Source organism: Python bivittatus, unplaced genomic scaffold, assembly GCF_059951505.1.
Source record: "Python bivittatus isolate LINGU-HERP-01145 unplaced genomic scaffold, Pbiv_v1 ctg000480_np1212, whole genome shotgun sequence".
In the NCBI taxonomy this organism is placed as follows: Eukaryota; Metazoa; Chordata; class Lepidosauria; order Squamata; family Pythonidae; genus Python; species Python bivittatus.
Genome location: NW_028277075.1, coordinates 77,439,263 through 77,463,172, shown reverse-complemented (window position 1 = coordinate 77,463,172; position 23,910 = coordinate 77,439,263).

Here is a 23,910-nt window from a genome sequence, read left to right as displayed (position 1 = left end):
AACAAAACTCTCATTCACCACAATATGGTCCATCCCTCTCCATCCATTGTTTTCACTAGCTATATTTATATGTACTTGCCTGGTGGTTTGTAAAACATTTGAGAGGTTGCTATGCTGGGAAGCAATATGAGAGATGATCTAATATAGAAGACCACATCCTGTTCTCGGAATACAAGATACAGAATAATAGTTTTGAATCTTAGGGGGGAAAATCTAACAATAAGAAAGATTTGTTAGTGGAATTAATTATCCAAGGAGTTTTGGGATCCCCTTCACTGGATGTTTTCAGATGGAGCTAAGCAGCAATGCTTCAATTTGGGTGCCTGCACTGAACAGGGCATTAGCTTAAAATGCCTAGCTGGGCCCTTCCAAGTCTGCAATTTCATTGCTGACCCTGGTTTACAGCTACCTGGAAATGTCAGGGATTGAAGCAGACACATTTTACATGCAAAGAAGATATTATGTCACTTACAGTGCCCAAATTGACAACAGAACTAAGGTGTTCCATGAAAACTTTTCCTATAATGAATGCATATGTAGATGATGATGATGATGATGATGATGATGATGATGATGATGATGATGATGATGATGATAGACAGACCTCTGATACCTCATTTTAGATGCTTTTCAATATGAGTCTTTGGAGCAACCAAACTGCCTATAAAATAAGTTTGTGTGCTTACCTATAATCTCTAACACTAAGTGACTGAGTTGTGCCATATCATTGTAGGCATTTTATATGTATATGTATGTGGGATTGGGTATAGATATTCCAAGAAGCAGAGACCTTTAGTAGCAACCATATCTGGGGGCAGGCAGTGTTTCCTCTTTCTGGGCATGATCCAGCCATTTGGAGCTCATTGAGTGCTACAGTGGGAGTAGGCCAGCCTGCTTCAAGTATAGATGACCATACAGAGTTTCAGAGGGGAAGTGAGAAATGGTTTGCTGCTTTCAATTCCTCTGTTACTGTTTTATCCTTCCTCTGAAGAATTCATTGCAACTAAATGGCAAGTTTACAGCCAGTTGTTGATGAGAAACTGCCTAAATGGCAACTCAAAGTAGTAATGGCTGAAGACTCCTTCGATCCCTTTGCCTGCTTGTTGATAGATGACCCTCTTCTTACTCCATATACCCAGATATTGCCATTCCTCTCTGCTGTCTCTCCATACCTTGGCCTTCCAACACAGAATGTAAAAGCTTTGGGCTGGTCCTGCTTCATGGCAGAGGTGTTAAACTTATGACAAAGATGGGACTTAACATTAGTTAAAGAGAGATTATGTGAGTCAGTAATGGGGAGAGAGGAGAACTAAATATGAGCCATTCTGCATGGTCGACATAACTTGTTTGTGTCATTAAAAAAAGCAGCAGTAGAAAGATTCTTATGGAAAAATGGAAGACTCCTAATGCATGCTTTATTCAATAAGATGCAGAGATAATAAACATATTCTCATCCTGCACTAAGGGAAGGGGGTGTTTGTGAGAAAGGGAGGAAGAACAGCTGGTGCCTGGTAAAGTGGTATGGCTTAGGGCTGTTCTGTCTGAGAAACCTTTGTGGTTAATATAGGGACCATCCTAGAACTGGTGCATTTACAGCATTACTGAATGCTTTAGCCAAAGCCTTTGCAATGCAAGAGTCATTCCATGGCAGATGGGGTCTCCTTCTACCTCCCTTCCTGCCCCACCCCTGGCTACTTCCGGGAAAAACTTGAGTTGCTTCATAGACAGACTTTTCTTCAAATGCACAGACCCTGCTAGTCATAACTCACCAGTTGTTAATCATCTTTTACATCCTCAGTTAGAATTCTGACACCTCCTACTTGGGTTACTTCAGTTTGATTCATGCTCCAAAGAGCTGTCACAAATGAATGATGGATTCCTTTCTTTCAGTTTCATATAACTCTTCCAAACAAGGAGCTTCAGCCTTGCGTATCTTTAGAAGTAGCTTTGGGCTATCAAGAGGCATGGGACTCAAACAGAATCCATTTAATGTGTTTAACATGTAAAAACATAGATCATAAGGTTTGCTTTTCATACATAGTATGTCAGGCTGCTTACTTGCTGGAATTCTGGATGCAAAGAAATAGATTTCCTCTCAAATTCATCTGGTGCAGAATATGGGCTCTTAAGGATTACACCTTTTATTTCATGTTTTAAAATCCTAAGTTTCTAGTCCTCAGAATTACAGCAGAATGTATCAGAAACAAGCAGGTAGCACCTCCCATTTCAAAAGGCTAAGTTTTATGTTATACATAACTGACCAAATTTACTTTGCAGAATACCTTCCTGTTCCTACAACTGAGCTCTGAATACAGCATGCAAACTGAGAAAATCTACATAAAGCAAATTGTGTTGCTTTTTGTGAATACAGAATTTGTTTTCTCGGCAACAGAAGAAAGAAAAAGTAGAAGATAAACAAGCATAAAACCAAAACCTTTGAAGCATATTTTTAGTGGATCGTATCCTATCAGTCATCGATGAGGCATGAAACTTTGCCAACCATAATAAAATTTTAGTGACAGCTACCTCTAGGATGTTGAGGAGTCACACTATAAAGAAGCTTGAAGTAGTAATTTAAAACCTGCCCAAACAGGAAGAATGAGGTTTGGTATATGCCTGTGCAAATCAAGTTGAGTTTAAACCACTGTTAAGTCAATATAATATGCATAGTCAATTCAATTTTTAAAAAATCAATCTGATTTGATTAACTTAAACCAGGCCAGTTTGCTCCAAATATATTTTGGGATTCTAAACATGTATCTGTGTATGCTTCAAATATGTCCGCATCAGTGTGATTTGAATCAATTCAGAGGAATCGGACTTGATCTGATGATTCAAATGGAACCATACCTCCATTCAGAAATTTGATTCTATTTGGAGACTCAACTGAACCTCCAAACTGAATATTCTTATAGCCCTAATTAGGTATTTATAATCTTATTTGCACTGGGTTTTTTTTAACTCATGAAGCATGTCCTGAGATTGTGGAACGTGAATCAAATAATTTTAGCTTCCCAAGTTCTCATCCTGCTCCAGTACTGGAGGTGCTGAATAACTATGTAAGCTTAAAAGACCTCCAGGAAATGCAACCAGGAAATCCATGGCCTGTTTCAAAAAGAAGTCCCATCATTTAGGAAGGGAAAACAAGCTGACTCTCTATCTCTTCTCCCTCCCCCGCCAAATTGTGGAGAAAGTAAAGCTTCTCTACATATATCGCACAATACTACAATGCTACAAGTTTGATTGGAGCCCACATGCCATCCTTTTTCAATCAACACCTGGGTCTAATGACCCGCTTCCAAAGTTCAAGCTACCTGCTGGTGGGTTGTGACCTATCACTTGGGAATTCCCTGCATGACTGCCTTATAACCATGAAACAGTCTTTGTCTCCAGTTGATCTGCACTTCTAATGGCTCCCAGGTGCACTGGCCAGTGCTTGTCCAAAGCAGATGGACGTGTACATTTAAAAGCCAAACTTTGAAAAGGACCTTATGCTACTGAAGGTAGAGTTTTAACAGATGCCAACTGCAACCCTCCAGGGTGACACACACCTGCATAGAGTGTCATGGTACATTTGTAAAAGCCATTGTCATAGAAAAATTAACTCAGTCCTGGGCCATGTTGTGTGGCTGTGTGTGTAAAAGGGATTGAAGTCCTCCTCAAAAGTCCTACAGTAAAAAATCAAGGAGCAAGATGTCCATGTAATCAAAAAATACCAATGCAAAGCATGGATACAGAAACATAAATATATGTGGGGTTTATTCTGTTCTTAAACTAGTTAGAATAAGTAGATTTGCACTCTGTTGGCATCTCTAATGAACTGTACAGGGTTTAATTTGTCATGGGTTAATAGGGATAATAGCCTTTTTAAAAAAGGTGCTGTCTATTTAAAATAATCAGATTCAAATGATCAAATGACATTGAATAGTTGATTATCTATGACAAATATTATAAACTGTTATAATATATCAATTCTGTATAAATTGCATATAATTCAAGATATTTTTTTCAAAAAGAAAATTCATGTTTCTCTTGCTTTTCAGTAGTACCCATATATCTATTGCAGCAGATACCATCTTAGAAGAGGCATTCTCTCTTACATTAGGGCGAATTGGAATGCCTCTTCTAAGATGTTGCCTGTCATCTTCAACTTTTCTAAATAGCTACATTAAAAATAAATAAATTGTAAATCACTGCCATCCAGTCAGTTGGTGGTGCTTTTTCAATCCAGTAACATGGTTTTAATTGATTAATTTAAATGTGTTTGATTGATTCAGAGTTGTAACTGTAATTTGATACTTTTATTAATAATCCTTCAAATGTTTGCTCACGTGCTTGAACATATAAGCGTGAATGAGGCACTTGGAGTACAACAATCACAACTGGTGGTATGCTGTGCCCCAAAGTAATGTACCCAGTGATAAATGAAGTAGCTAATAAGTGAAGTATCTTGGTAAATAAAGTCAAGTCTCCACTGAGTCATTGTCAACCCCTGGTGCTTCTTGAATAATCCTTGTAGTTTTCTTAGCATCAGTATGGAGGTGGTTACCATGATCATTGGCTTCTTTGGGGATTTCTTCTTCTTCCCAATCTACCTGACATTTTTTTTTTCCAATGACAGCCAGTGAGATGTTCCAGAAAAAGTCATAAACTGGATATGAGGCAACATTCCTCCTTTCAACTGCAGTGGGGTAAAACATGAAGGCAACACAACTGAGACCCTCTTCTATAATCTTCTGGTCCACAATGATTTGTGTAGCTGATCCTTGTACTGCACTGGCACATTTGATAACTTTATCAGAAGGGTTTCTCTTTCCTTCAGATCAAGGGGTAGTGGAATGCCAGGAAAAAAAAAATAAGGGCACTGTATTCTATCAGGAAGGAGAGAATAAAACACCTTGAACATAGCATGTTTGGCAGAAATCGCTTACATATCTTCAGATGCTTTCTTTATAACACTAACGGCTATAGATACCTTCTTTAAAAAGTGAAAAAGGATCATGGTACTCAATGGAATCAACATTCAAGAACCCACAACAAAATCAGAATTTGGAAAGACAAACAATGCTGAGCCCATATACCTTGTTCAGTATCATTTCTTTCCAAAATATTTTAAAAAGAACATTCTGGCTATCTCTGGCCAATATTGCGCACAAAATTCTCTAATAAAAGAAACTAACCCAAAGTTGAATTTACTACGAGGGCATTCTAGAAATAAGAAGCTAACCAAAGTGTAGTATTTATATCACCCTGTCCCACATGTTGTTTTGGTTTTAACTGCTGCAGATTTGTGGACTAATCTGGATTAAGACCATCATTTAGGTTGGGGGTAGGCTAATCCTTCCTTCAATATTCCCTTTCCAGAAAACTGTGTGAATCTGCACAGAAGAGTAAGAGAAAAACTCCATTAGAAGTTGGCCGGGAAGATATAAATTCTACGAAACATCTGTTATCCCAACAAGATCAAAAGCAATACAATATCTGGGTTTTATTACTTTCCCCAAATTGTGCCTCCTGTATATTCTTCCAGTATTTGTTGATTTGCATCTGTGGTCTCAACAGACAATTGCTTGTGATTGATTTGGTATGTACAACTGAACTAAATGTAATGTTTGCTGCTGAAACAAAAGTGTAGTCCTTTTAGTACGCATGCTTAAAGAGCACCATTGATCCTGACAAAACATGTGCATAACACACCAACAGTAGCAATGTTCTGGAATGAGAACCCCATCTCCCAACCTCTGGATGAAGAAACATGACAATGCCAAGGATTCTTAGAATTTTGGCACCTCAGATCCCAGCACGTGTCTTGACAGTCAAGGGAGTCCAAGGATGTCTATGGATGTCTTGTTCTTGCTCTGCTCTTCCTCAGTCAAATCCCCTTCTCTTTACTGGCCCCCTTCCTTAGGAAGAGTTTGCACATTTGTGCTGGGGAAATGCCAAATCTTGACCTTGAATTTTGGAACTTGAGAGCAATTGCAGAGGCTGAAATAGCACTGGACTGTGCACATTGCAAGGTGAATGAGAGAATGGAAAACATGCCCAGTTTGGTAATCCATTAATACCCAGAACTACTTAATTAAAGGGGATAAAAAGGTCTCTCTTCTGTGAGAAAGCTAAAAGCTTCAGAGACAAATGAGGGCTAAGGGCAATATCTGATATCAATCTTAAATTTACCTTTGTTTGTCAGCCTAATTAAAACATTGTCCATAGTTATTGTGTATTCCTTAATGTTCACATTTAAGAGGCAATGCCTTATGTGTCAGAGACTGCAGGGAGAAAAAGAAATCACTCTTTCAAAACATGGCAAGTCAATATCAAAGAAAAGAATAAAGCAAATGTTTTACTATGTTTCAGGGGAAACAGCAGAACCGCAGAAAAGGCATCAGCAAAATCTTTCAAGAAGATATCCTTATATGTTTGGCCTGGTTTTCCTGAAATTCATTTGGTTTCCCTGGAAATATTTCAGCTAGAATGCCCAGCAAAGGATTCCCTCCACTGTGAGCCTGGCCCCCAAGGCTTCTGTGTAACAGCGATAATACGAGTTCTTCAGCCAGTGGTTTAAATCAAGGCAGTTTCTCAGTGTGTGTGAAGATGGGGGTTGGGGAAGTTCTTCCTGAGTAAGCTGACAATTCACACAGTCTCTCAATTTGTTCACCTGAGAATTTCTGGTATCAGTTGGCCCCTGTTTCTTCACAGATAAGCTCTGCTCACAAGATACTTTTTCTTCATATTGTTTTTCTTTACAGACATTCCCTAAGACAATTTTTCCTCCTCCTCCTCCTCCTCCTCCTCCTCCTCCTCCTCCTCCTCCTCCTCCATCATCATCATCATCATCATCATCATCATCATCATCATCATCATCATCTTTGCTTTTTCCTAGAAGTTAAACTCACTGGGGTATAAGAGGGAGGTTAGGAGAAGCACAATCAGACTGCCTGTGTCTCTTAATATCTCCCTTCTCAGGACTTAAGGAATACTTCTGTCCTCTTTGCTAACATAGCAGTTTCTGAATATTTGCTTCAAGATTGTCTCTCTGACTCTCTGCATAGGACTATGACAGTAACAAACAGGATTAAGTTTGCCTTTAATACAATGAGAAGGTCTGAAGTTGTTTTGGAGAGGTCTTTCTTTTATTTTTATTTTTATTTAATACAGTACGGTCACAACTGACAATGCGTGAGGATCATGGGAGGAAGGATGAATGCATAAGTGACCATTTACTAGAGCAAACTGCCCTAGAGACCATGTTCTTTTAGCCAGTTTCAGACAAAATTGGACAAAATTCTCCTGTCCTAAGAAAAGTACTCTAGCCAGGTGCACGGGCTTTGGATAACACTCAGAAGCATAATTCATCAGCTTCTGACAAATGGCATGACAGAGTCTTGTCAGGAAATCTTCCTGCAAAAGGTGGGCTCAGAAATGAATCAGCACTGCCACCATCCAGGCTGGAAGTCAGCACACACTGCTAGCTTGCACTTAGCTACGTACTGCGAATGAAGAAGAGGTGGACTGGGGAAGTTAAAAGGGGACAAGCAAGAACCTTAATCACAAAGCTCATCATGCCCACACCTGGAGCTTTTTCTCTGATTATTTATGATCCTTAAAATAAACATTATTTTGTGTCTCTACTTTGCAGGTTTCTTCTGGACCAGAGCTCTTTTGAAAAGAAGGCAAGGGATAATAGGAGCAGTTGCCCTGAGTTAGGTCCACACCAGATGGTTCCATCCAAAGTATAATTTAGTCTTTGAAATGATGGATCAATACTTTTTGTTCAATAATCATCTATATCTATATCTATATATCTATATATCTATATATCTATATATCTATATATCTATATATCTATATATCTATATATCTATATATCTATATATCTATATCTAATGGGAATAATTATTTCAGCTTTTCTGGTTTTCCCCACATACTCCAATTCCTGAACTATTGGCCAAAAAGATAATTGGGGGGAAATTACATTGATGTAGGATGCAGTGAGAAGAAGCTATACGTTAGACTTACAAATACATTTCAGAGGCTGACTTATTTTCTTTGAAAAATACTATCTGCAAAATTCCAGTCAGGTTCAGGTCAGTGATAATACAGCAGAGAAACTAGAATGAGGGACTGAATCTGTCATTCCTTCTTTTATCTGGAATGCACTCTTTTGTCATCTTGTTCAGGCCCTGAACACAGCCAGAACTTGAAAGTTGTTTCCTGAATGAGTCCAGCGCTGACGTTATTCCCAAGCCCAGAAAAGAGGCAGTGGATGCCATGGAGCTGAAGGGAGGATGAGGAGCAGAAAGGCTTTATAAATGATTCAGCATCTTTCCTTGCTCTTGAATTTTACCTGACCGTTCATTGTCCCTCTCATTTTTCTCTTTCATCCTTTTAAAATTCTTTTGAATGGTTACTGATATAATCTCAAACATTCTAGGTCTGTTTTATGACTCTAGGAGAAAACTCATGCTGTCAGTGTTTCCTTGATTGTTTCAAGTATCTTTTGTCCTGGATTATCACATGGGAAAGGAAAAACAATGATGAATGGCACCTAACAGGAAGTCTGCAGTGAGAAGCAGAGCACTGCCATGGAAATAGTGGTCACCAAGATGCTCTGCCTGGTTGGTCTTAATATCTCTGCTGATGTGGGGACACATGTGTTGCAGCCCCAGGATCCCCATAACTGGACTATACAGCTCCTGTACCATACTTTTGGGGGGGGGGCTTGGAGTAGCTTCTGCATGGGATTTGCAGAGAAAAAGGGTCTCATAGACAGCCAAGAAATTGCTTCCCCAAATGCCCTTTTAAAAGGGCTTTCCTTCTGGGATGCTTGGGATTCCTGCTGAGTTTCAAAACAAAGGATGAAATGGCTTTGGGGAGGGATCCCAGGGACCGCTGGACCATTTAGGATTTCCTTCTCTGATCCCTTCTCCACAGTCCTTCCCTCCTCAGGGTGATACTGGTAGAGAAAATGGGCAGACGATTGGATGAATTGAGAAACCCAGAGGAGGCTTGAAGAAAATCTATGCCTGTGTAATCACTATTCCCAATACACAACCATCTTGACTTAACAGACTACTCAGGGGGTGAGGAGGGTGAGTTACATCCAAATTATAATTTGCATAATTTTGTATAATACACCTTGAATTTAACAGACAAAACCTTGAATGGGAGCGAAATCAAAATTGAAATGTGTCTGTTGTACCTAAACTCCTTTAAGCCAAGGTCTATTAAACCAAGAGCTGACTGTACAATTATTACTGCATATAATGAAGATGAAGATGAAGATGAAGATGAAGATGAAGATGATGATGATGATGATGATGATGGAGATGGTGGTGATGGTGGTGATGGTGGTGATGGTGGTAAGTGGAAGTGATGCTTTCTCCTCACTTCTGTCTTGTGGGTATGGCTTGGGAGATGTTGGAAGCTTTGATGTTGAATTATTGCAAGAAGGTAGGTTAGTCTGCTTTGCAGCCAGGTGTACAAATTTCACATAATGAAAGGTACAGAGATGGGAAAACTTAATAGTGGTGCTTGCACTGAACATGGCTGAAGGCCAATTCATTTTGTTGTAACTACATTACAGAAATTATCACTAACAATGGGGAGTATCCAAAATAGGTTACTCATTATGTGTCCTGATATATTTGGTACCCTACAGGGTTTGGTTCCTTCTGCCTGCTTAGTGTTAGGAGGGCAACTTTAAAATATGCTGGCAATTGTTGAGGGGCACAATATCTTTTTATGTGAGGTACAGTACAAGAAGCACTTTGTCATCCTGTATAATTGAGAAGCCTACGGTGCTGGGAAAGGGTGAAGGGAAGAGAAGAAAAGGAACACCAGCAGCAAAAAAATTTTAAAAAGTGGATGGACTCAGTAACAGTAGTGATGGGGGCATCACCAACTAGATGGCATGAAAATACATAACAGAAATCATTTTTATTCTGAAAGACTTATGTAGGATATTTCCCCTCTGAGGAGACTAGTTGTCACTTTTATTATTAAAAGACTCAATTTTAAGGGAGAAGACTTTCTATTTTGGAATTAATTATATTAATCATTTTGAAAATTCATTCCTAATAATAAAGCTACACCACCCTACCCTGGAACTGCCCTGAATCACCACATTTGCAATAATGATGATTCTCTTTCAGCATTTATTGCAAGCCAGCATAGTATGAACTGTGTCCTTTTTTGTCTTGCCCATTTTACCTTTCCTTTTTAAAAACTGTGTTTCATTGTAGCATAGTTTCAACTGAAGCCATGATGTTGTAACTCTCTCTCTCTCTCTCTCTCTCTCTCTCTCTCTCTCTCTCTCTCTCTCTCTCTCTCTCAGCAGTATTGCTGTAAAACTATCACCATTTGAGTACTGTACAAACTGGTTGATGAAATGTTACCACAGACAAAAATATCCTAGATACAACAGTATCCATTGCAAGTTAACAGGTTAAAAATAGAATTTATGAGAATAACTTTGCAGTCATTGTGAATGATCATATTGCAAGATGGGATTCAAGGTCAGAGAAATAAAGTTTTATGGATCATCTTCTCACTACCTGTTGTAAAGCCCGGAATGTTTAAAACTCACACGCACATAGATTCCCCGACATTGTCTAACTTGAAACATATCTCATTTATTTCTGTAACTTTCTTATCAAATCATCACAACCAGATTTTTGCTTTATCTGCAAATCATTGGCATATGCGGTATTTCAAGTGCATCTTTAATGTATATTAACCATGGGCTTTTCAGGTTTAGCAAATGTTCCCTGCTTTCTTGCTCAAATGGGTTATAATCCAGCATTGAGGGTTTACTTTTGGGAAACACTATACTTGGTGAAAGTTAGAAACTCATTCTGTACTGAGTTTAATTGGACTAAGCTGAAATGTGCAACAATTGCCATGAATGTCATTGTCTCCCTACAGAAGTGTCCTCCTTTTCCCTCCCTTTTAGTGAATTCTGGGTTAATCACAGAGGAAAGAGGAGAATGTTAGCCTTATGATGAAGACGTTATGAAAGCAAGAGCCTGGGGACAAAATGAGGACATGTATATCAACACTACTTATTTCACCTCAGACCCTCCAAGTTCCTCCTGTACCTTATCAGATGCTAATTGTGGACAGAGCTCTGAGCTTACAGCATGTTAAAGGGGTGAAGATCTTTGCTAACATTCACATTCTCCCCTACCACCCTGGAACATTGTGTGCAGGCAAATGCCAGCATAGGGCTAAGAGGTTCTGCACTATCAGGGTGTCAAAGCCTATACTAACTTCTATCTGTCTCCACAAGCTTTTAAATTTTGCTGTTCTTGTGAAGGTGGATGGATGGAAAAAAAGTGAGGGAGGGAGAGAGGGAAAGAGGGGTATGTAAAAATAAGGGATTTTTCAATGATGTCATCACATCCCAAACTTATTAGGAACATTTGTGTGATTAGTTCAAGAAGCACTAACATCACTCTGTCTGTTGGACCTCAGTGAGGTCTTTAGATGGTCAACTCTGGCCTTGTGATATCATCGGGTTCAGTGTGTGCTGGCTTATAAATGCTTTGACTAAGATTATTGCATCAGAAAGAACCAAATAAGAAGAATAACACTGAAGAAACAGTGTCAGATAGTAAGAGATAACAGTGGCATTGGAAAAATTGGAAAAAATGATGATCATTTGCAGTAATCAAATCTTTTTCCAGGAAATCTCAGACAACCTGGGAAAATATTTGTTGCAGTCCAGAATGCACTGGGGCTTAAGTATCATATGCAAACTTTTTTGTGCAATCATCTAATATTTATAACCACATGTTTCATTTGAAAATATAATTCACAGTAAAAACTAGAACAAATATAATATTCTAAACACAGGCTACAGGCATACTTCTGATTTAGTTAATGATGTTGGAAAGCACCACAAAATAAACAGCATTTTTGACAGCATTTCATCTTACTGTCTGATATGCATCTTTGAATCTTTCCACAAGTTTCGTCATCTTTTATTTTTTCACCACTTTCGGTAACCATCTTGATACGTAGTGTATACTGTACTTCCTGAAGAAATCCACTCTGAATATTATAAAATTAGAACTGGGAAATGAATTCCTCATATGGAACTTTCAAACTCCCTTGAAAGCTATCCACTCCAGATTATATTTATTTATTTACATAACTTATATAACTGTTCATTTTGAACCAACTTCTGGGCGGCTCACAGCTGCAAATAAAACAGGATCTATCAATAATAATAATAATAATAATAATAATAATAATAATAATAATAATAAATTAAAACTAAAAAACCTGGCACCACAAGCTAAAGTTTCTCACACAGCCCACAAGAAGTTCATCCCACCAATTTTACCATATCCTGGTGCTTAGGACAAAAGCCAGGTCTTGAGTATTTTTTGGAAGGTTAAAGGGGTGGGGGCTTGCTGAAGCTCAGGGAGAAGGGTATTCCATAGGGCAAGTGCTACCACAGAAAAGGCACACTTCCTAGGTCCCACAAGATGGCAACATTTAAGGGAAGAGACTTGGAGCATGCTCACCATACCCAATCTGGTAGGATGGGCATATGTTCTTAGGGAGAGGAAGTCCCACAAATAATCTGGTCCCATGCCATATAGGGCTTTAACAGTAATAATCAGCACTTTGAATTGCACCCAGAAGGAAATTGGGAGCCAGTGCAACTCATGCAACAGGGGTGTAATGTGGGCAAATCCAGGGGTATCCATTACTGCACATGCCACACCATTCTGGACTAGTTGTCTTCAAGGGTAGTTCCATGTAGAGCACATTGCAGTAATCCAAACAGGAAGTGCCGAAGGCATGAATGACCATGAGCAGGGCCTCCCTAGCTCATATACCACGTTTATACTACAGCAGTGCACCCTTGAAGAACATCTGGAAGCTTCAAGTAGTGCAAACTGAGGAAGATAAGAAGCTAACTGATGCATGGCACCAAGATCATAATGAATAGATATCGGAAGAGCCACATCATTTGTTTGGAAGTTTAATTTAAGAGGTTAGTTTTAACCTTTAGAATTAGCCAGCTAAATGAATGATTGACTTGTACAGTGCCTAGGATGTTGAGAAGTTCCTCACAGAAGACTACCTGCCAGGTTCATCCTTGTTGCTCCCTTTCTCCTACATCTCCTGTGTCTTCCAAAAAAGTAAAAAATGGAACTAACCCAGAAATTTCTATATGTAAATAGATACCAGTGACGCCTGGGATAGTCTTGGGAAAGCTCATACTTTCATAGTCCTTTTCAAAAAGGTAAAGGGTATGTGATGTGCTGCTCACCAGAGCACTCTGCTGACTTTTCATATATCTATGCTTCCATGCAGAAGCCCCACAAACTCTGTACTAAATCAATGCTAAGCTTTGCTGTTAAGAAGCTGGCAATAGTTTGTTTGTTTTTTTAGTTTCTCACAAGACAGTCCTCACATAAAGATTTATCAAGGAAGGAGGCAAAGAATATAGACAAATTTAAACAAATACTATTTAAATAAAATATAAACATTAAAACTCCCACTAAAATCTAACATACCAGGTGACATGGCACATAAAATGTCTTTTCATGAGTATGGCTAGTAATAAATAATTAGCTCTTTTTTAGGGAGCTGGAATGCAAAATATTTCTGCATCATTTTGCTAAAGCCTTGATAATTTTTTTTTTTTTTTTTTGGCAAAAGGTGTCACCAGGTGGTTCTACTGCATGTGATCCATGGTCTAAGATGCTTTAATTAGGGTTGGCCACTTTTAAACAATAGAGCATTCTAAGAGATAAGAAAGAATATGGGAATGATGGCATTTTTCTATTCTCTTGAGAGCAAATACTTACAGTATATCATAATAGCATCCAAGCTCAAGGAGACATACCTAGAAACATCCTTCAGTTCAAGGTGCAGAGTTTTACTGCTTGATCTTTGCATCTAAGAAGTGGGGCTGCACATCCACCTTTCCCATTCTGATCTAAGGTTGTAGATATAATGTTAAGTAGATACTACTGTCAAATGTTTATTAAGGGTTCTGCATCCTGCCTACTATCTATAGGTAGTGATTTACCAGCTTTTGGTGTGGATGGATGATACCTATACATACAGTAGTTTCTCATGAACAAAATGGCATGTTTTTCCATGTTGCACATGGCCATCCCTCCAACTTCATTGGAAAGACTGTAAGAAAAATCAGTCAAATTCAGTGTAAATAAGGGCACATTTACACACAGATACACATTCTTAATTTCTCTGAAGAGTATGAAACTGAAAAAATACCCATTAAGTAGATCATGAGGATCATGATGGATGCTTATGCAAAATTATATTTTGGAATGTATGCTCGTGCAAGATATGATAATGGTTCTTAGTTTAGGAGGTGTCATAAAAGTATGTCAGATTTATGGAAGACAGATTTATCATAACAGCTATTAGTTAACATGAAATGTTCATAGACCATAGTGCCTGTAGTAGGTGAGTAGTAGTCTGAGCTGCCCAGAGTCACCTTCTGGGGGAAATGGGTGGCATATAAATGGAAGGAAGGAAGGAAGGAAGGAAGGAAGGAAGGAAGGAAGGAAGGAAGGAAGGAAGGAAGGAATTGTGGCAAAAGCTAATAGGGAGTGTGTTGCCTTTGTTCCTTGGCTATCAACTAGTTAATTCTCAAAAGTGTGCTGAGAGACTATCTTGTATATTTTATTCTGTTTCATTCTGCCATATGTTACCAATTATCTTCCTTCCAGGAAATATGGACTTCGTTTCTTTTCCTACAGTTTCCTTACTACCGTAAGACTTAGAAGGATACATTCTACAGATACAAATGTTCATCCACACTGTCAAAAATGCAGGGTTCCAGGACAGCACACATGCCTTTGAAAGAAGTGCCTGAATATTTGTTGTGTCTGAGATGCTGGATTGAGATACGTGGTGACCCCAAGCTCTCTGCGCCAGAACCTGACTAGGAAAAAATGCTGCCGATGCCTGCAGCAATACCCCTGCTAGTCTAAAGCTCTTTTGCATGTTTTATAACTCAGAAAGAACATTGTGTCCACCTTCCTTTCTCCTTGCCACAACTATAAAGCAATTACTAGTGCACAGAGGAACTTACAGGTAGTCCCTGGGTTAAGAACACCGGGTTACGGATGACCCATAGTTAAGAACAGAGCCTATTGTAGCAAAATTCAAGTTAAATACACAATGATTTGAGTTAAATACATGATGGTTCAAGTTCATTACACAATGCTACTTATACCGTATTATATAATAACACTGTTCTGGCTTACGTGCAAATTCGACTTAAGGACAGACTTTGGGAATGGAACTGGTTCTTAAACTGGGGACCACCTGTAACAGCCTCACTATACCTGTATCTTATCTCTGCAGTCAAGGTCTTATCCTTACAACAACTGCAGAAAATGTTCATTGCCTTGGGGGTTTTTCCTGAACTGACAGTGGGGAAACCACCCAGGTGCACAGAATAACACAACTGGAACCTCCAGGGTTAATAATTTTCCCTGTTAACCTGGCAATAGGCCCTACCCTTAATACATGGAACTGTGAGAAGAGGGTTATAGAGGGGATATATATATATATATATATATATATATATATATATATAAAGAAAGGACAAAGAGGAACACAGCCAAAATTTGGAGCAATCCTAATATATTAAGAGTGCAAGAATGTTGATTTTAAAAAATTCTCCTGCTGAGTATGTCACTAAAGCCCAGGTGTTATTCAGCAGATGGGACTAGAACTAGCCAAATAATACATAAACTTGCACAGCAGTCACAAAATGCAAGAAATGCACACTGAAAACAATGCTCAAGCATGCACATGCACACACATGCATGTCCTACCCTAAGTGACAGGTTTTGCTCTGTTTATGGGCATTTCTACTGCTTCTCAAATAAATTGTTAATATTATTCTTAACACAAAAGCAAACACTACTTTCTAAAACCTGAACTCAAGCTTTTTAAAGCTATATCTTTATATAAGAACACAGAGATACCAGTATGGGGATGGTGTATGTGTGAAAGCACACAGACTTCATATGCTGAGTATGGAAGACAATTTAATTTGCTGTTGAGTCTGTATAAGGTTTTCTCTGAGCTGCGGACCAAATAAATAGGCTGGCGGGGAGAGCTGTGATATCTATTTCACAACTTTTCATCACTAAGGAACTGCTAAAGTTTTGATAAGATTGAGTGAAATAACAAGGTTATGTGGCCTTAGAAACACTGTTAAAATAAGTATTAAGGTTAATATAAGTGATGCAGCTCAATTGCTAGAATACACCTGAGTGAGCTTTAAAAAGAAATGAAACATTTTGGAATTGATCAGGGCCAATTTTAAATTCAGAAGAGCGAGAGAAGAAAGCTTGAGTTATTAGTGCAATCCAGTGATTTCAATAAAGTTGGGACAAGCTGGGGAAAGTTTTTAAGCTAAATGTGCAGAATGCAAAGGAAATAGGATCCTTGGAAATAGTCTGGGAAATAGAAGGAAATACTGAGGGAAATTATAAAAGTACTCTCACTAGGCATCCTGATTCTGGAGTTAAGGTTAACCCCCAAGATCAGGTAGTGGGCAGGGGCATAGAAAGGAGGTGGAAAGGTGAGCTTGGTAAGAGGCATAGAGCTCTGAAATCATATAAAAGTCACAGGCTTGTGTGGGATGAGGCAGAAGATGGAGAAGGAAGGGTGTTTGTCATTTGCAGCCTTCCATTTCAGCTGATGGAAGGGCTACTCATGAGGAAGTAAGAGGGAAAAAAGCATTTGGCCCAGCTGGGATTCCAGTTTGTGCAGCTTAGGAGGGGGGGGGGTACAAACAAATCTGCAGCAGCAACTGGCAGCTTGGAAGCCATTGTAGTGGGGAGGTGGGCTGGCTGACAGGCAGTGTCATCGTCAGTGAGGATCTCAGTGGCTTAGCTGTGGGAGAATTGAGACCTGAAGCTTGAAGGGCTGGCGGGTGTGTGTGTGGAGAAAGAGTGTAAATTTGGATGGGTTCAATGAGAGAAGGCCTAGCTCAGAAGGAGGGATTCAGCAGCCACAAGGAAAGAGAGGGCGGGGAACCGCTTGGTGAGAATTTGCAGAGACAGCTGTTTCCTGTGAGCCTTTTTGTCAAAGGTGGGACTATTGAAAGAGGGGCAGTGCTGTTGAACTCCTTTAAGGAAACTGTTGGGTGTGAGGGTGGAAGGCCTGCTCACTTGGAACAAGCCTCAGGGCAGAACACTGGCAAATATACTCATGGAGTTCAATAACTTAGGGTTTTGTTTAAAAAAAAATTTTTTTTAAAAAAAATACCATTTTATCTGGTTATACGGTTCATGAGCCTGTATGCCGTTTTGTAATGATACAAGTAAAAGTTGTAAAAAGTTCACAACTGGAGGTGGGTTGGATTTAGTATGGTTTTGCACTGATTGCCCAGAAAGGAAGAAACTCAGCAGCAGCAGCAGCTGACTCTAAAGGCTGAGTTTTCTCCTCTTTGTTTCTGCATTTGTTTCATGGTAAACCTAATGTATTTGGCACTAATCATTCTAGCTCTGATACTCCCCTCCCCCCACCAAAACTCCCCTTAGTAATCATACCACTAGTTAAAGGCAAGTGAGTTTCAGAAAGCCAGTGCAAAAGGGTGTGCTAAAAATAGAATTAAAAATCCATGATTTTCAAGTATGCATGGTTATATAAATTAGACAATTATTATTTAGTTTTTACTTACACAGCAGACAAAATAGGGTTCATAAGTCCTATCTTATCCAATGGCTCTAGTGGTGAAGATACTGAGCTAGGATTTAGGAGATCCACATTTAAACCCATCATCAGCCACTGGGTGGGTAACTCTGGGTCAGTCACCACTGTATCTCTCAGTCCAACCTCCCTCATAGGGTTGTTGTGTGGAAATTTAAAGAAAGAGTGCCATCTTGAGGTCCTGGAGACAAGATAGGATACACATTTATCATATAAAAATAAACCAAGGGCAGAGGGATGTTGAGACTCTTTGATCAATGGAGTTGGTGAAAGGCCTTTGGCAAGACAAACAGAAATGTCTTAATCATAAGAAAATAGTGCAGGGAAATCAAAAGTGAAAAGCATAAAAGCAGATTTAATTTGGATTCATCCATCTCCTTTTCTAGTCCTGGCCAGTTTCCTTCATGATGTGGCAGATGTGGAGACTCCCAATATTAATCTGACACAGTTTTGCATGAATGAAGCTTCCGTATGTGGACTTGGTTTTGTTCACTATATTCTGGGATCTGGGTCCCTTACCCAAGAGCCCACACAAAAACAAGATCATACGTACCAAGGTGGCACCCGCTAGACTGAATCTCTCTTCCTGAGGTTCTTTTCTGACTACGTTCAACTTCTCTAGTGGACTGGCTTCCAATGTTCTAATTTTTTCCTACAGCTGCCAAGGCTTTGCGATGAGGAAGCAGAGCTGTGCAAGGAGCAGAAAGGACACACTCTCCACATCAGAGAAATCCCAGATGAGTACGTCACAGCTGAGGTCCCAGCTTGGCAGAAGCACTATGGTGTGGCGCTTTACTTAGCGTAATAGTTAATCCAGCCCTGACAGTTTCTAATGAAGGCTAAGCCACTGGAGATTCTTGATTGTACTCCAAGTTCCACCATCATCCTCCCAAATTAGATGTTCCAAGTGTGGCCTTCCTTAAGAAGGCAGACAGGCAGACTGCTTTTCAGAAACTGCTAGCAAGGAAGCATTGCAAGTGGAAAAAAGCCTCTGATTTACAGCCTGGGGCTTGTGCAAATGCTGTAAATCCTCAGAAGGGTCCATCTGAAACCAAGGGAGTGAGACTTTGAAGAATAACACAACATTATGAAACATTCTTGACAAGTCCAGTCCTACCTGCCTTAAATCACCTTCAATGGTTTGGGGCTGTATAGTTGCCCCAGGTCAACTTAGGCACCCCCTCACGTTCCTTCAGTGGCAGGGTGGCTGCACCTGAATGCACCCCTGAAGAGAAGCCTGTGCCCATTACTGCCAGAATTGAACCACTGATACTTTTTCCATTTATGGCACCCTTTGCAATGGAAGAGCAGAGAATAAAACATCTAAAATTATTATTGTTATTGTTGTTGTTGTTATACCTCTTGGAAAGTCGCACAGTTGGGCCATTTTTCTACAATAAATATACCCCACTGGCAGGAATTTGAAGGTCATTACTTTTTCCAAAGCAGAAGGCCATTTCTGCGATAAAAGGAGAAACTAGATGAAGTGAATGAGCAGGCTTTTCTGTTGATTTGTATCCCTGTCATTGGCTATAACTTTATTTTATTTCATTCATTTATTTGCTTGCTTGCTTTTTGGTACACATCACACATTTCCACATGGACTTATGGCAGCATTGGGTAAATAGTTCTGCTGGTTATGTTAATCAGTTAATCAGTAGATCCCCAGTGAAGAAATTATTGGAAATTTGAAGAATATTTATTTATTTATTTATTTATTATTAAACTTGTATGCCGCCCATCTCCCCCAACGGGTGACTCTGGGTGGCTCACAATAACAAAAAAGGAAAAAACACCAATCCCTCCAACAATGGCTAAAATCCATAAATAACTAAAAATAGAAACATGCATTAAAAATGTCCTAAAACCCCCTATAGATTTTAGCCCTAAAACCTTCAAGATGCTGGGGGGGGCCAACCCATCACCCCATCTCCACAGATGCGAGCCCCCATCCGGCCCCCAGGCCTTCTGGCAGAGCCAGGATTTAACCCCTTTTCTGAAGGCCATGAGGGAGGCCTTCATCTCTCCTCTCCTTTTCCAACTTACCAGTTTCTTAAGCTAGAGTGCTATTGAGCATGGTTAGTGTGCTGCTGCTGCTGCTGCTAGTACTACTACAATTACTACTATAGTACTACTACTAATAAGCAACTTCTATCTCCAAAGAAAACTGGGAAGGACTCCTAACAGATGCTTGGGCAGGCAACATAAATCTAGAAGAATCAATATTTATCTAAACTCTAGTGTTTCTGAGAAGCATCGTGAGCTCTGAACACAGAGTATCTGTGAGGAAAATGCTTTGGCTGTATTTTAGCAATTTTCCCCAATCGTTTATATTCAATCTAATAGAAAATAAATTGGAGGAGGAGAGCTGCACGTAGAGGAGATGAAATTCTTATGAGTGGGGTATTTAGTTTTTCCACTCACTTCATTTAAGAGCTGGGGGAGAGAGGGAATTCCTGTGAGTGCCTTGTCTTCTTCTTATACCAGTGTTGTCCAGACTTGGCCACTTTAAGATGAGTGGACTTCAACTCCCAGAATTCCCTAGCCAGCCATGCTGGCTGGGGTATTCTGGGAGTTGAAGTCCACTCATCTTAAAATGGCCAAGTCTGGACAACACTGTCTTATACCATAATCTCTAAATCTGCAACTTCCCCGGCTTCCCATGCTTTGATCAAATCCCAAGGAAAGAGACAAGAAAGAATTCCTCCCATCAGGTTTCCCCCAATATTAGCAAATATTCAAGGAATTTTGCAGGGCGCTAAACGTGCATCACAAGCTGCTCCTTGAACATTTCACACCGATGAAGGAAGCTCACAAGAAGCACCAGAACGATTCTGAAGGAATTCTACTGCTCCTTGAGGAGGAGGTAGGGAAACAGGAACTTTTCGGATAAGAGGAAAAAAACTTTCAAAAATCAGAGAGCACTTTTCAACCCAGTGTTAGTATTGGTGCCACTAGATTTATAGAGGTTTAATGAAGAAGTACCTGCTTGGTGCCAATTTATTTTTATTTTATTTTATTTTTTTATTTATTTTCAAATTTGTATGCTGCCCATCTCGCCCATGGGTGACTCTGGACGGCTCACAATAATAAATTGAATGGCATGAATAATTGTCAGTGGCAAGAATAGTCTTTGAGGTTTTCACTGCCAGTTGGAAAAGATGTATTTAATTTTCCACACTTTCAGTTTTACTGCAGGGTGTTATTTTATTTTGGGCACTGATTGGTATGAGGAATTTCAGAAATCAGCTTCTCTCTGGATTCAATTTGAAAATTACTATTTGACCCCACTGGAATTCTGCCAAACCTTTGGGCCCTTATTTGCTCAGGGATCAATTTCAGGACAGCTTGAAAATCAGAGATATATTTTTAACTCTGTAAATAGTAATCGTATTATTTTGGACTGTGTTCTAATGAAGCAGGTTTTTTTTTTTTTTAATGTTTTGTTGAGCTGAAAACCAAATTAGATTTATCTCAGCATGCCTCTCAGCAATTTATCTAACTTGTTATTTGGACTTTCTGGTCCTGCTGTCATTGCTGTTTCTGAAATTCCTAATTTCTTAAAACTTTGGAAAAATCAGTAGTAGCCAATAGCTCGTTTTTATGAGAAGTTGCAGGAATTTAATGGCAGTGATATTAAACAGATATTAATTATTTATATAACTTTTGTAATAACAAACTTGAAATCCTGTTCTAGTATACCAGTGTACTATGGCTCTTAACATGTAAAAATAGTTTACTTTTACATTAAAGATGCTAAAGAAACATAAGTTTTTGTTTTGTATATTATTTTGTTTTGGAGAAGTAATATATTAGTTTTGAAGATATTATTCAGAGTTCGAACTTCAACTCATATGGCTTGGGCTTATCCTTTAATTCCAAATTTTGGGCTGAAATTCACATGTGTATTGTTTTGATTTTTAGACAGATAACTGTATATCATAAATAAATTCTTCTCATCTATAACCTTAATATTTTAAACAAGAACTGTAGCCTTTTTAAAATACCTTGCATAAAGATGGCTAAATCTGGAAAGATAAAGCTAAACTTGATTTGCAGCCTGAATTGATATGTATTTGATGTAGGTATAATTATAGCTATAGTTATAGATCTGTGCATGCACATGTGTGTATGTGTGTGTGTCATATAAATACAGGTAGTCCTTACTTAACAATGGTAATTGGGACTGGAATTTCTGTTGCTAAGTGATGCAGTTGTAAAATGTGACATCACATGACTGTGCTGCTTAGTGACAGCAGTTCTGGCAGTCCTTGGTTACCATCGTTAAACAAATCACTGCAGGGCATTAAGCGAGGACCTCATATGACTACACTGCTTAGTAACAGCAGTTCCGGCAGTCCTTGGTTTCTGCTGTTAAGCAAATCACCACAGGTCATTAAGTGAGGACCTCACATGACTACAACTTCTGACTTCCTGCCAAGTTCCCCATTGATTTTGCTTGTGGGAAGCCAGCAGGGAAAGTCACAAATCACAATCATGTGACTGTAGGATGCTGTGATGATCAGAAATCCAGGCTGACTGCCGAGCACCCAGATCACAATCACGTGACCACAGGGGTGGTGTAATGGCCAGAACTTCGAGGACTGTTGAAAGTGCCACTCATTTAGCACCATTGCAAGTTTGAAAGGTCACTGAACAGGTGGTCATTAAATGAGGACCACCTGTATTTCTTTTCAAAGGCCAAGCCAGTCTATTTTTTACTTCAATTTAGATTCCACCCAACTCCAGGCTGACTCTAAGCAGGTGGTACTGCTATTTCTGTTTCAGTTACAGTGTTTTTGAAACCACTTTTTTTTTTTTTTAACACTATGACCCAACAGTTTGTGGACAGTTTACTCCCCAGCTGCAGAAAGTTCTATCTTATCACACCTCCCATCTCCTTGAGCTTCAGGTCTTTTAAGGGGAAAGGTAGCTTGATACCTTTTTAGCTCCCCCTCATAGGAACTGTTTTGCTCTTGCTCTTCATATCAAAAAACAAACAAACAACATGAGTTAAAGTTGTGAGGGATTACAATAATTTGTTTTACCTTCCTTTTGTGCATGGTAGAGAAGAAGAGATTTTTGTTACTGAAAGTCTTGTGGTAGCTCTGGATACAGTGATTTCTGTTCTTTACAGCAATATTACAATTACATCTTGCCTTTCCTTTGGAACTCAAGTTGATGCTCATGATCAAGGTCTCATTATTTTGTATTAGAATAAGAATGCTATGAGATAAATTGGGCTGAGGGATTTGCCCCATCTCAGCTACTGAGATCCATGTTTAAGTAGGGACTTGAAGCTGAGCCTTCCTGGTATCAGTTCAACACCTCAACCACATCCTATTTCTATCTTGTGAAATAGTTGACTTAGAGGATAATTGGGGCAGAATAAAATGAATTCAGCCTGAACTTCTTGCTTATATGTCTTGTTAAATGCTATTGGCTCTGGAAGTACTTCTCTAACTCAGTATATGAAAACAAGATTGTGTGATTCACATTCAGGAAACCTAAAACAGACTTGGTACCAACCAATGGTGGATAAATGATGGGGCCCAATGAAAGGTCCACCACTGTTCACACAAGGCATAGTGAGTATCTGGCACAAATAGGAGCACCAGGCCTGCACATCTGGCGTGGCTCTTGCCACCACTTTAATTTATCTGGAAGCAATGTCTTTTGTACACATGGCACATACAATATTGCAACCATCCATTCCCTTCATTGTCTCCTACATTATTTCCAATGTGGTTGCTGTTCCTAATAAAAATATAAACTTCTTTATAACTCCAGTTTTTATTTGTTTGTTTTTTGTTTGACGGAGGGCAGTGTTGATTCACTGTTGTTCCCTAAGGTTGGATTAGCTTTAGCTCCCAAATTCGGCACTACGGCTAACTTTAAAAAATTATCCTGCCTTCTCCTTGCCCTCTCCCTTACCTGTCTCCTTAGAAAAACCTGGAGGGAAAAAGATGCTGAGGGTAACTATAGTTTTGTTTTCAAGGAGACCCAAACTCCTTTTTAAAAGTTAAAGGAAAGGGAGAAAGAAAAAATATCAACATTTCTGCCTAATTAGGGATGAATAGAGTATCAGGAGGGAAACTAGGGCTTCAGAATTCCCAAGAGTGTGTGAAAGATCTCCAAAGTGTATCAGCTCCTGACAACACCTTTACAGATGCCATCCATACT